Below are 12,140 nucleotides of genomic sequence, written 5' to 3'. Positions count from 1 at the left end.
CCAATTTTGTCAAGGTCACATGTCAACTGAGTTGGAAAATAAGTTGCTTCACAAAATTGTAAGGATAAATTTAAATTTAAAATGAGTCTAAAATAAAAGGGATAATTGTAATCAATTAAAATTATACTTGGATCACCTAAAATCTTACTTACTCGAGTTTTAAAAATGTAACTTAGTTATTAATTTAATATATAAACCTGTCGCCTTCCATACAGTACCGCTCTCAGTCGCCCGCAAGCCCATAAAAATATTTTTGCATGACCACAGATGTTCTGTCTACATTGTCTTGCCACAAAAAAAACTTCACTAGAAAATGATATTCTTACATTTATTCTAGTCCATAATAATATTTTTAATAGGTTGAGTAACGTGTATTTTAATTTATCAAAGATCAGGCTTTTATTTAATTTCGATATAAATTTTTGGTATAATTACTGTCAAGTACCTCACAATAATTACAGTCATCCTAAAGTGCTATAAAATGTACAAATTATACAAAATCCCAAGTAAATAAGTTTTTTCACTGCAATTGCATTAATACCCTCAGCTTTCCACAATGACAAGAATGTTCTTCTCTGTTTGTTTTCTCTCATGGACCAAGGATGGGTCTCATTCTTGATTATGTTCATGTTGTCACCACTTTCTCCCCCATGCCATACTTCCCTCCTTTGGCTCCCTTGTCAATCTCCCACACAACTACCCTTCTGCTGTCGACTATGATCACCCTAACTGCCTCCCTTTTGATGAGCTTGGCTACTTCTCCAATCACAACAACCTTGCTCCTTCCAATCACCCCTCCCACCCTTGTAAACTCATCAAAAAGATAATTCTCCCTCCGGATCCCCCTGTTTGGATGTTAATGTAGCCACTCTTTCCCCAGTCTATGAGTCTTATATTTAAATGATTTTATTACAATGTCATGATGAACTGCCTCTACTTTAACTGGTGATGTCGGACCTTAAGAAGTGCATCAACAAAGAGAGGAACTTGTTGGTATGAGTGAAAGTGGAAATAGGAAACGAAAGAAGGCTTCATATTCATGGTAAATTTGGTGGAGTTGAGGAGAAGATATAGGAAGAAAGGCAAAGATGTGAGGAGAGTGAAGGATGAGTGAGAAGCATACGAAAAGTAATGGAAAAATGGAGGTGGCAAGACATGAGGGAGGGAAGTTGAGTTGTGACAAATTTCATTAGGAAGAAAGTTTCAACAAGTGGCCCATATAAGAGAAGAATGATAACCATAGGATTTGATCGGATTTTGTTTAACTTTTTCTTATCACTTGGAGGGCAAATTTGTCTTTTTATGTGCATTAACAGAACATCCAAATCTTTTAGGACCTCTTAGTAATTAAATAAATTTAAGAGATTTACTTGAGGTTAACTTAACTAGGTTTTTTCCCCAAATTGTTATCATCCCTTTGCAAATAACACTACTATCACGCTTCGCTTTTCTTACATTTTGAATGACAAATGTGTTGTGTACTAGATATTTTATATAAAATCTTAACTAAGAAATTAATATTCTCAAATTATCAATTTATTTATTGATTAATAATTATTATATAAAATTTTTGTTGATTACTTTATTACTTTCAAAATAGTATTCACATTTATTATTTCAATGATTTATTAAAAATAACATCAACAAGTTTAAATTAAGACATATCAAAATTATATTTTTAATAGTCCTTTAATTTCATTTATAGAATCGAGAAAGAAAAAAATTTAATCTCACTCATAATTCACATTGTTAAATTTTTATCACAAACTTTTTCCTTTATACTTCATTAAATGTTAAAGAAAAAAATACATTATTAAATAATGTATATTTAATAGGAATAAAATTAATAATTTTTTAATTTTTAAACATAATTAATAAAATTTAATTTTTTTAATATTAAAAATATGTTAAGAGTGATTTATAAATAAAAAAATAACATATAAAAATAATTAAATTAAAAATATTTTTTATCAAAAATAAAAATATTATTATATAAGAAAATGAGATGCTTCGCTTGCTTAAAAATATATAATTTTTTTTGAGAGGTTAAATATTTAAAAAAATAAATATTTTTAAATTTTCTCTGAGTAAATTATTTTTTTAAAATATTTTTATTAAAAATAAAATATTTTATTAAATAAAGTAATATAAAAAAATAAAATTAATTTAAAAATAAATAATTATTTTATTGATGGATAAAGTTTAATTAAAAATAATTTATATTTTTTAAAATGGGGAGAGTATCGAGAAGCGAGGTAGCATTTTATTTCCTTCGGGTTCTGTACTGGCAATAACACGTCCTTGGCAAATGACGCGTGTATGCGATTCTGACTCCTAATAATGCTGCAATTTTGTAGTTCTCTTACAGTACGGAGACCGAGAACCCAACCCGATTCAGAAAACCTCAATAAAATTTCATCTTCAAGACGCCAAGCAAAAACCCAGAATTCCCATTTCAGAATTCGGACAATCTTCCATTTAGCCCCCTTTTTTCCGTAGCATATTCTTTCCCGGGAATTCAAAATAGAAATTCCCAGGAACATAGCATCAATTTTTGGGATCCCGAATCCGGTTCCATTTCTTTTTTCCCCCGTTCGATTAAGTTTTTTGTTCCTCCAATTGCTTTCCGGAACCTAGTTTCCCATTACCACACTCAAATATTCATAGGGATTTTGTATCTCCTATGGACCAACAGGACGAAGCAATTTGCAAATCCTCGAATTCGTTTAATTTTCTCAATGGGTTATCTCTGAAACATTCGCGTGGTTCGAAATTAGGCTATTCTATGTCAGGATTTCTCCTTGTGTCATCGATAACGTGCCCGACCACCTTAAGCTCTGCCATCCTCGGCGTGAAATTGGGGTTTCCCTGGAAATGAACGGGTCCCGCATGCCCCCATCGGAGACGGCGTCATTGACTCTCCGTCGGGATCGGGTCGACAAGGAATCGTCGGAGGTCACCTATGTGAGCACCGATAACATCCGGGTCACGGGCAGCGTCGAATTTGAGGTGTACGAGAACGATGGGTTGATTCTTTGTGGTTCTTTGGAGCGAATGGATGCTGATTGGACGAGCGGGAATGCGGGGTCAGGGAATGATTCAAATACAGGTTGGAGCATGGATTGTCATGTGGCGATGTCCATCGGGTCAGGCTCGTCGGCGTTTTTCCAGCCAAAACTTGGAGTTTCGGCACCTGCCATTGAGGTATATATTGCTGGGTGTTGCTCTGGTATGCCAGTGATTCTGACCAAGACGATACAAATGAGTCCAAGGAGGAGAGTGGCGAGACATGCGACTCTGGATGTCATTCCTGAAGATGAGGAAGTGGGGAAGGAACAGAAGAGTATGAACGGGTTGATTCGCCAGCGTAAATTGCAGGTATTGCCTTTTGCTTTAATTGCTATAGTATCTTCTGATTAGTGCATAAGCTATGTGAATTAGCTATCTGTGCATATTTTTAATGCAGTTTATTTTCTTTGTTTGTATCCTATCCTAAAAGCATTTTCCCCTTGACTGTGGAAACTAAACTTCATCCTTCTATTCACAAACTTCAGAACATACAAAAAAATTCCATGCTTTTTTGAACCAAACTGAAGTTGTTCCTATCAGGTAAAGTTAAATGCAGGAAGCTGGTTCGTCACTTGAATAATCTTCGTCGACAGGCATTGGGACAGGGAATTATTATGTTCGTTTCAACATTTATGTTAATAATTCAGTGATTATGCTTTAGTTGGGTAAAACGTAGTTTTATCTACTTAATATGTGCTTGCATGCTTTGTACCAAGCCAATTGCTGCGATTTAGTGGGCAGTGGTAAGTGTACCAGAAAACATCTTTAAGCTGACTACCTGAAAGGATTTAAGAAGAAACCACGGATGCAAATCAGACTTGGGATAACGCATATTTGAAGCTGAGTTGATTTTGTACGTCTTACTAGATTGAGCCGTGGTTTTCTAATGCCATGCGGTCTGTTGACTGTTACATTAATCTTTAACATTGTTTTCCTGAGAATTTCAATGTTGCTTTGTTTGTGTATCCTTTGTCAGCAACAACTATGCATGATTCCTTGATTATGCCTAACGGGGGGTGAGGGACCTATAATTTTGGTGGTTTGGCTGCATCTTAATCTGCTAAAGGAAGAAAGAAAAAAGATTTCATTTTCAATAAGCTGTTTAGTAGAAGATAACATACCAAAGGTTTATGAGCATGATGATACCACCTTGGTTTTAAAATCCAGAGGCATTGGTTGAGATTATAAACGATGTGGACTTTAGTTGTATTAAGTTGTACAAACAAACATTTTAATTTCCCATTTTCTACAAAACCTATTAAAGTATTTTTAAGTTGTTTGAGGGTGAGATTTGTGGAAAGTTTATGATGATCGTTTTCTTTTCTTAATATATAATTAACCTGGGGATTTGATTTTTAATATATCTCATGTTCAATATCTTATAAATATGTTTCTAAGCACTTAAATTATAATGCCATTAACCACCTGAGGCTCACCATTATTGTTTGGTTGTTTAAATTTGTCTCATAGTCTCTTATATTTGTTCAGAATGGTGGCTTACAATGGAGTATGTTTAAAATTTTCCTTTGGATTCTTTGGGGTGGTTGCGGTGGAATTTATTGATTGTGCATATGGTGGAGATATGGGTAGGAGAGTTATGTGCTAGCCTTATTGTGATGTTTAATGTCATAGAATTTGATGGAAACAAAGATTTGGGATGTAGATCTGGCTTCAATATCTTATCCTTATCCTTAAAATGTCTGGTTTTGCATTTTTCATTCAATTTGATGGTGCTTTGTTGGTGCAGATCACAGGGTCAGAAGTTGATGATTATGAGGCATATGGAAAAATGGAGCATGATTTCTATGCTCAAGACATGTATCCGGGTGAGGATGGACAGCTTTCATGGTTTAATGCTGGTGTTAGAGTTGGTGTTGGTATTGGTCTTGGGATGTGCCTAGGCATTGGAATTGGTGTTGGACTACTCATGCGTTCATATCAGGCAACACAACAGGAGGAATTTAGGAGGAGATTTTTCTGAAATGGTAATTATTAATTTTATTACATTAGCTTAATGGGAAGTGACAAAAAAAAGCTCTCTAGTCTACTCTACTCAAGAGTGGGATATTCCTGGAAAAGGAATTGAAGATGCCAAGCTAGCCTAAGTTTTGTAGACGAGTGGCTGTTCTCCTTCCTCTCTTTAGCTTTACTTCCATAATTTTTGGAGAAGAGACTGTAAGTGGGAGTGTTTGCAGGACATGAGCATAAACAAAGATCAAGGTAAAACTGGCCGAGTATGAGGGTTGTGTGAGCATTTTACAAAAGCTTAGAAAAAACTGTATCTATTGTAGATATTTAGATCGAGCCAACTACAAATAAATATGTAAATATGTCATACTTTTTTTATTTGGAATAATTGGCTCGGTTTATATATCTATAGTAGGTTAGGGTAGGCTACCAAACTATCTCCATGCTGGGTAAATCGTTTTGATCGGAAAATTACAGCTGAAGATTTTAAATTGAAGATGTTTTACACTGAAGAACTTTTGACATCTAGAATCATTTAAAAGAATCCGAGGAGAAAACAGTTTAGATTGTCAAGGAAGATTATAAAAGGATCTTCAGTATGCATATTTTAATTCAGAGTCCACTACGATAACTTTTCCTTTTAAACTGTGGTCGTGTCTCAATCAGTCCACATGGTTAGTATTCTTCGGTATATTGAACCTTATACGGACATGATGCGTCCAAGAAGTTTTGTATCAGATATTTGATGCAATTCTGCGAGCTTTCCTGACAGGAGTAGATAGCAAGCCAACAGGCGCGCGCGCGCGAGAGAGAGAGAGAGAGAGAGAGAGGGTAGAGTTTTGAGGATGTTCTGCAGAGACTGAGAGGTTTTGAGTGTGAACAAGGATGGTGTTTCTGCTGTTTGACATCTGGTGTTGTATATTTGTTGTCATCTGATGCAATTTTGGTAGGCATATATACATATATTGGGTCTGTTTTTCTTGATATTAAAAATATACTTTTTCTCGTTGTTCCGTATTCTTGTTAAAGTTCTTACCTTTGATCGAATTAAGTTGTTTTGAGCAGCTTAGGGGAACGATCAGTTTTTCCCCTCTTCCAAAAAGTAGTGGTAAGGCTTAAACAAGCCATGCAAGCAAAAATGTAATTTGCGAAAGGATTCTCTCATGACGCCTCCTGCCAGAATCTATCGAAATATTACAAAACAGAATAGGAAGAACAGTAGGGCTGCTAGAGCCGATTTCCGTATCGGCAAGGTTCAAGCCTACATCTTCTACATAGGCCTGTGGCTTTGTGGTTGTGTCAGCTGGGCTTTTAACACATGTTTGGTGACCCCAGTTTTCACAACTGGCACTCAAGCCAAGGTCTCATGTCTTCTAAATAGCTTAACTTTTGCAACAAAGCCACGAGCTGTTGATGACTTTTATCGCTTCGCTTTTGCAGCTTTTCTTGCCGATTGAGCTCTACTCTCTCGGACTTTGCTTCTCTTGTGCATTCATTTCTTGCGCTCACGATCTGCTTTACAAAGGAAATTGCAACTTTGGACCAAATATTAGCGCAGTAACACTTTTCCAAAATATTTAAAATTTAAATCAAGGGCCTTAATTTTACTCTAACGTTAAAATCCAATTAATCAAAATGTGATTCTTTAGGTAAAAATTGAAAAACAAAAAAGCGGCCGCATAATCAACAACTTATATCTTGCAGTCTGCAAGTTGAAAATCTTGAAGCTTGGATGAAAAACATTATAACTAAGATGCTTATGATAATTATAATTATAATTCAAACATATATATGACTTATTATGCATCATAAAATCTGAGAGATGAGATACAAATCACTTCTCCTGGCCTTTAATGTAGGATATTTTTAATCGTTTTGTGAAAAGTTAATTTTTTTCTAACATTATAAAAAAAATAACATGAACTTTATTTTTACCTTTGAATTTTAAATATTATTATATAATTACATTAAATAATTTTATATTAATTAAAAAAGATAATATTAAAACAAGTGGTTTAATTATCATAAAATATTTTATATTTTAAATAAAAAATTATTTTTAACTGGTGTTTTAAAAATGGGATTGGGGAGTATAAATTTTAAAAGTATAACCAACAATTTAAAAGAGTAGTAAACTGCAAATACATATTTTAATAATTGACTTCGTTTCTTCCTGTAATTTTTTTTATTTTTGGGGTGCATTTCAGCAGGTCTCCTCAGAATTTGGTACTGTCCGTATTACGCAAAGCTGATAGCTTAACCCTCAGAACTGCCTGAAATTACGCCCATAACCTTCCGGCACGAACTACTGTTAATCAAAAAGACTGAGAAGATTCCGTAAGCGGGAAGACGGCGATTATTCTTCTCCGCCGCCGATGTCTCGCCGTACCAACCCGACGTCTCTCTCCCTAGTGGTCAGCCTCAACTGCATAGAAGATTGCTCCTTAGAGCAGCAGTCCCTCGCCGGCATCGCCGCCGTTGAGCATGTCCCTCTCAGTCGATTATCCGAAGGCAAGGTAGAGTCCGCTTCCGCTGTGCTCCTCCACTCTCTCGCGTTTCTTCCACGTGCTGCCCAACGCCGGCTCCGTCCTTATCAGCTTATTCTTTGCCTCGGCTCGGCTGACCGCTCTGTTGACTCCGCCTTGGCTAATGACCTCGGCCTCCGCCTTGTCCACGTTGACACCTCGCGCGCCGAGGAGATTGCCGACACCGTTATGGCGCTCATCCTGGGCTTGCTCCGCCGAACTCACCAACTCTCTCGCCACGCCCTCTCGGCTTCCGGCTGCCTCGGGTCAGTTCAGCCGCTGTGTCGGGGAATGAGACGCTGCTGTGGGCTGGTTCTGGGAATCGTAGGTAGATCTGCGTCGGCTAGGTCTTTGGCCACTCGAAGCTTGGCTTTCAGAATGAGCGTGCTTTATTTTGACGTTCCACAGGTATCTTCTTCTAAAAATTGACATTGCTACAGTCAGATAAAGTTTTTTTTTTTTTTTGTTTTGTTTTATGTTGAGGCGACCTTCATCCCTACGACTGATTCTATTTTAGACTTGATAAAAAGGAGTAATTTTGAGTTGAAACAGAACAAGTATTTCCAGTTTGAATTTCACTAGAAACATGTTAAACGATGATTAGTTGATATTAATAAATTGAGTGTTCACCAGAAAATACTTGAGTAAATTATGAGATATTCTGTCCGAAAGTTGAGGGTCTCTGTCTGTGCGTATGCGTGCTAATATATATCTCCAAAAATTGAAATAGATTCGTATCCAATAATTTTGGACTCAGTTAGCCTTATAACATTTAGAAATGAGAAAGTTTTCCTTCTTTTCGGCTTGGGTTTTACTTTTATGGACTATTAATTCCTTGCAATTTCTTTCTGTCTGCTGTTCGGCTTCTAAATGTGTCTTCTACATTCTGCTCTTTGACTTTCTAGCCTTTGTTTGTTGATATTGTCCTGAACCTTGCACTAAGGGAAAAGGAAAAGTTGGCCGGTCTTCTAAAACTTCCCCCCTGCAGCACGAAGGATGGATACTCTTAACGATTTGCTTGCTGCAAGTGACCTCATATCACTTCATTGTTCTCTAACAGACGAAACCATCCAGATTATCAATGCTGAATGTCTTCAACATGTAAAGCCTGGTAGGTATACATTTATGATTCTGATATCCTTTGTATCTATGCCGGATATTATGATCTATTTCTTTGTGGAGCCTATAATCTTTAAATGCATCCACAGGAGCTTTTCTTGTAAATACGGGTGGCAGTCAGCTACTGGATGATTGTGCTGTAAAGCAGCTTTTGATTGATGGAACCTTAGCTGGATGTGCTTTAGATGGTGCAGAAGGACCTCAATGGATGGAAGCATGGGTATGGTAAATTTTGGGCTCTGAATCCGATACAGGCACCTGTGAACAATCGGAATTATAACTTCTAAGACTACTCTCTGAATCCCATTCGCACTATGATCAATATCGGGATTTTGCATGGTTCCATTTGTTTAGTCGTTCCCTTTCTTAATAAAATATTTTGAAGCGGTGGAGTTTTATTTGTGTCTTAATCTTTGCTGTCAGTGATCCAATAGATAATCTTAATGTGGGATGGTGGCCCATGTTCCATACCAGGACATGTCTGCAGGCCTCTTTTGAGTTGTGATCAACAGCCGCGTATCTGCTGTAGATGCAGAGATGTTGTATGATTAATCACACCATCAATCCCAAAAGATTGAGGAAAAAGAATGACAGGAAAGTTGAAAATAACTAAAGTAAGTCAGGAGGATGCTGGTGTATTTAAAACCAAGTACTGGCAATAACAATAGGAGAAACTGTAATATAAAGTAACTGGATATGAGTGCAAAATTTGATCTCATTAATGGGCTCATAACATTTTTGGCTTGCTGCCATATGCATAAATTACTGCCTGTTGCAACTTACAACTGGAGATCTCTTGACCCAAAAAAAAAAACTGGAGAACTTGACAATTAGTTGACGTTAATGGTTAATGTGTTATGTGTGTCTACTTCAGGTAAAGGAGATGCCTAATGCGTTGATACTTCCACGAAGTGCTGATTATAGTGAAGAAGTTTGGATGGAGATAAGAGAGAAAGCTATATCTATATTGCAAGCATACTTTCTTAACGGAGTTGTTCCAAAAAATGCTGCATCTGACGGGGATGAGGATGAAGAGGAGAGAGAAGTCAGTGATGAGAATGAACAATTGGATCAATTAGACAGAGAAATGGCTTCGCAGATCTGTATTAGAAAGCAAACTGATGACATTCACATGTGCCCTGAATCAAAGAAGGAGATAATCAAGTTAAATTTTCCTCCCAGCATCAATCTTCTGTTTCTACTCAAAATACCACTGGTCCGTCTGAAGGAAGACGTAGCAGGTCCGGTAAAAAAGCTAAGAGGAGGCATGTGCACCAGAAGTCTAAAAAAAATCAGAAGATCCCTCTACACTGGAGAAAGAAAATACGTCTCAGAGAGAAGATACTGCTATAAGTGGCACTGACCAAGCTCTGAGCTCCAGCTCTCGGGGAGCTTCCCCTGAAGACTCAAGAGGTAGAAAAACTCCGGTAGAATATATGCAGGAATCAATTAGCAACCAACTACTGAAGTCGAATATGAGGCTAAGTGGAGAGTGTTGTGAACTGTTGAGAGATGGATGTGTTATTGCCCTATATGCAAGAGATTACTCTGCACTCTATGTCTCAAGGCAAAGAGTTCAAGGTGGAGATTGTTTTCTTGAGCTCATGTCAGATATGTCAACAAGAGACCCTGCTGCACAATTTCTCGTCATCTTTCGAAGCAAGGTTTATTTTGAAGGAACTTATTTCTGTTTAGCATATTTAGTATTTCAATATGTATTAAGATAATTTGAATGGTATCTGGTTGTCTTGATTTTGATGCCATCTAGCTGATTGGCTTTGCTTCAGGACATAATTGGTTTGCGATCTCTTGCTGCTGGTGGAAAGTTATTGAAGGTAACTATGCATTATATTGGGAAGAGTTTGTTTCTCAATCTCAGTGAGATTTCTCTTAGAGCGGAGAGAGTAATTACGTCATTGTCTTTTGCATGCGGCAATTACGTGATTGTTTTAGATAAATTACATTTGCTATGATTTGAGTTAAGCATTTATTTAGATGACAGATAGATTTATGGCGTTTGAGTTGTACAATTTAAGTTCTTCTTATACAGTTGTTGTATTCCATTTAGCTATGAGGGTTCATTTCATTTTGCAGATCAATAGAAAAATGGAATATGTCTTCGCCAGTCACAGTTTTGATGTATGGGAGGGTTGGGCACTCGAAGGATCTTCTCAGGAATGTAGGCTGGTGAACTGTAGAAATTCATCGGTAAGTTTACCAAGTGGTTGTACAGATCCTCATTATAATTTATTTTCCTTTAATTAGTTTTAGATTATAAGAAATATTTGAGGGATATGGAACGTGATTTTTGAGAGCTCCTTTTATTTTTGATATATCATTTTTGCCTTGATCTTTAATTGACATGAAGAAATCATATTTTTTAACAGAAGTTTATACTACATTGTAAAAGATCATTGCAATAGCATGCATTCTAAACATGTGCAGGTATACTTGGTTCGGATTATAATATAAGACATTTTTTAAAAATGTTGCTTAATCTAAAATATAAAGTATTTGATAACTTTTATATTGGTTTTTTCAATTATATCCCTACTTCATTTATTTATTTTTTTTTTAAAATCATGTATTAAAATTTTAATTACTATTATCAAGGTTTTTACATAGGGTATTTAATGAAAGTATAAATGAAAGATGTAAATATTTTTAAAAATTTAATGCTTTAACTAATATCATTTGTAAATCGTGAATTAATTAGCTATGATTTTATTGAGGTTAAAAGGAGCATATATATATATATATATTTGGTGATTGAAATGGTTGATTCGAAGATGAATATATTTTATATCCATTTTAGGAGGGATGATGTGGATTACAACGCTTCTGCAAAGCTAATATCAGTTCACCTCTTGCTCTAGGCTGTGTTAAATGTAGCCGTTGAGATTCTGGCAACCAAGGGCGAAGACGGTGTCACTCGCTGGCTTGACTAGGCTTTCGTGCGGGCTGGTCAACCATTATTGTAAGCTCCTTCAGCTTCAAGTCGTTCGTTATGGAAGAAGCAGATTATCGACAATGGAGAGCATATTATATATATATATATATATATATTATATACACGCACATATATTCTTATTGGGAAAAAATTTTTTTTTTTGGTGAAATGACAACCAAGGACCCATAAATCTTTGTAATCCCATCATGGACTATAAAAAGTTCAGTTCAGCCAAGATCCAGGGACACCTAAATAAGGAAGGAAAAGACCATTTCGTCCTTAGTGTGGGGTGCGAGTCTAAATGTTTAAGAGAAAAACTAAACAAAGCCTATTTAAATAAATAAGACCTGGTTTATTTATTTAAAGCTTGCCCTTTAGCCCTATTTGTTAAATGTTTTTTTTTATATAATTGAATAAATTAAAAAGTATAAAACTCTTTGTCTTATTTAAAAAAGTATAAAACTCCTTGTAATGTGTGTAAAGGGACTATGTATTTTTTTATAAATCTA

At 35.9% G+C, this 12,140-nt stretch overlaps 1 pseudogene; it reads left to right on the top strand.

Moving 5' to 3' along the window:
- The first annotated feature begins 2,297 nt into the window (after nt 1–2,297).
- Nucleotides 2,298–11,857, top strand: LOC129290787 (C-terminal binding protein AN-like; annotated as a pseudogene).
- Nucleotides 11,858–12,140: the final 283 nt, after the last annotated feature.

This window comes from Prosopis cineraria, unplaced genomic scaffold (genome assembly GCF_029017545.1).
Source record: "Prosopis cineraria cultivar Desert tree isolate PC_DT_omini unplaced genomic scaffold, ASM2901754v1 PC13, whole genome shotgun sequence".
NCBI lineage: Eukaryota > Viridiplantae > Streptophyta > Magnoliopsida > Fabales > Fabaceae > Prosopis > Prosopis cineraria.
The sequence above is the reverse complement of the archived record's forward strand: the minus strand, read 5'-3'. Positions and strand labels throughout refer to the sequence as shown.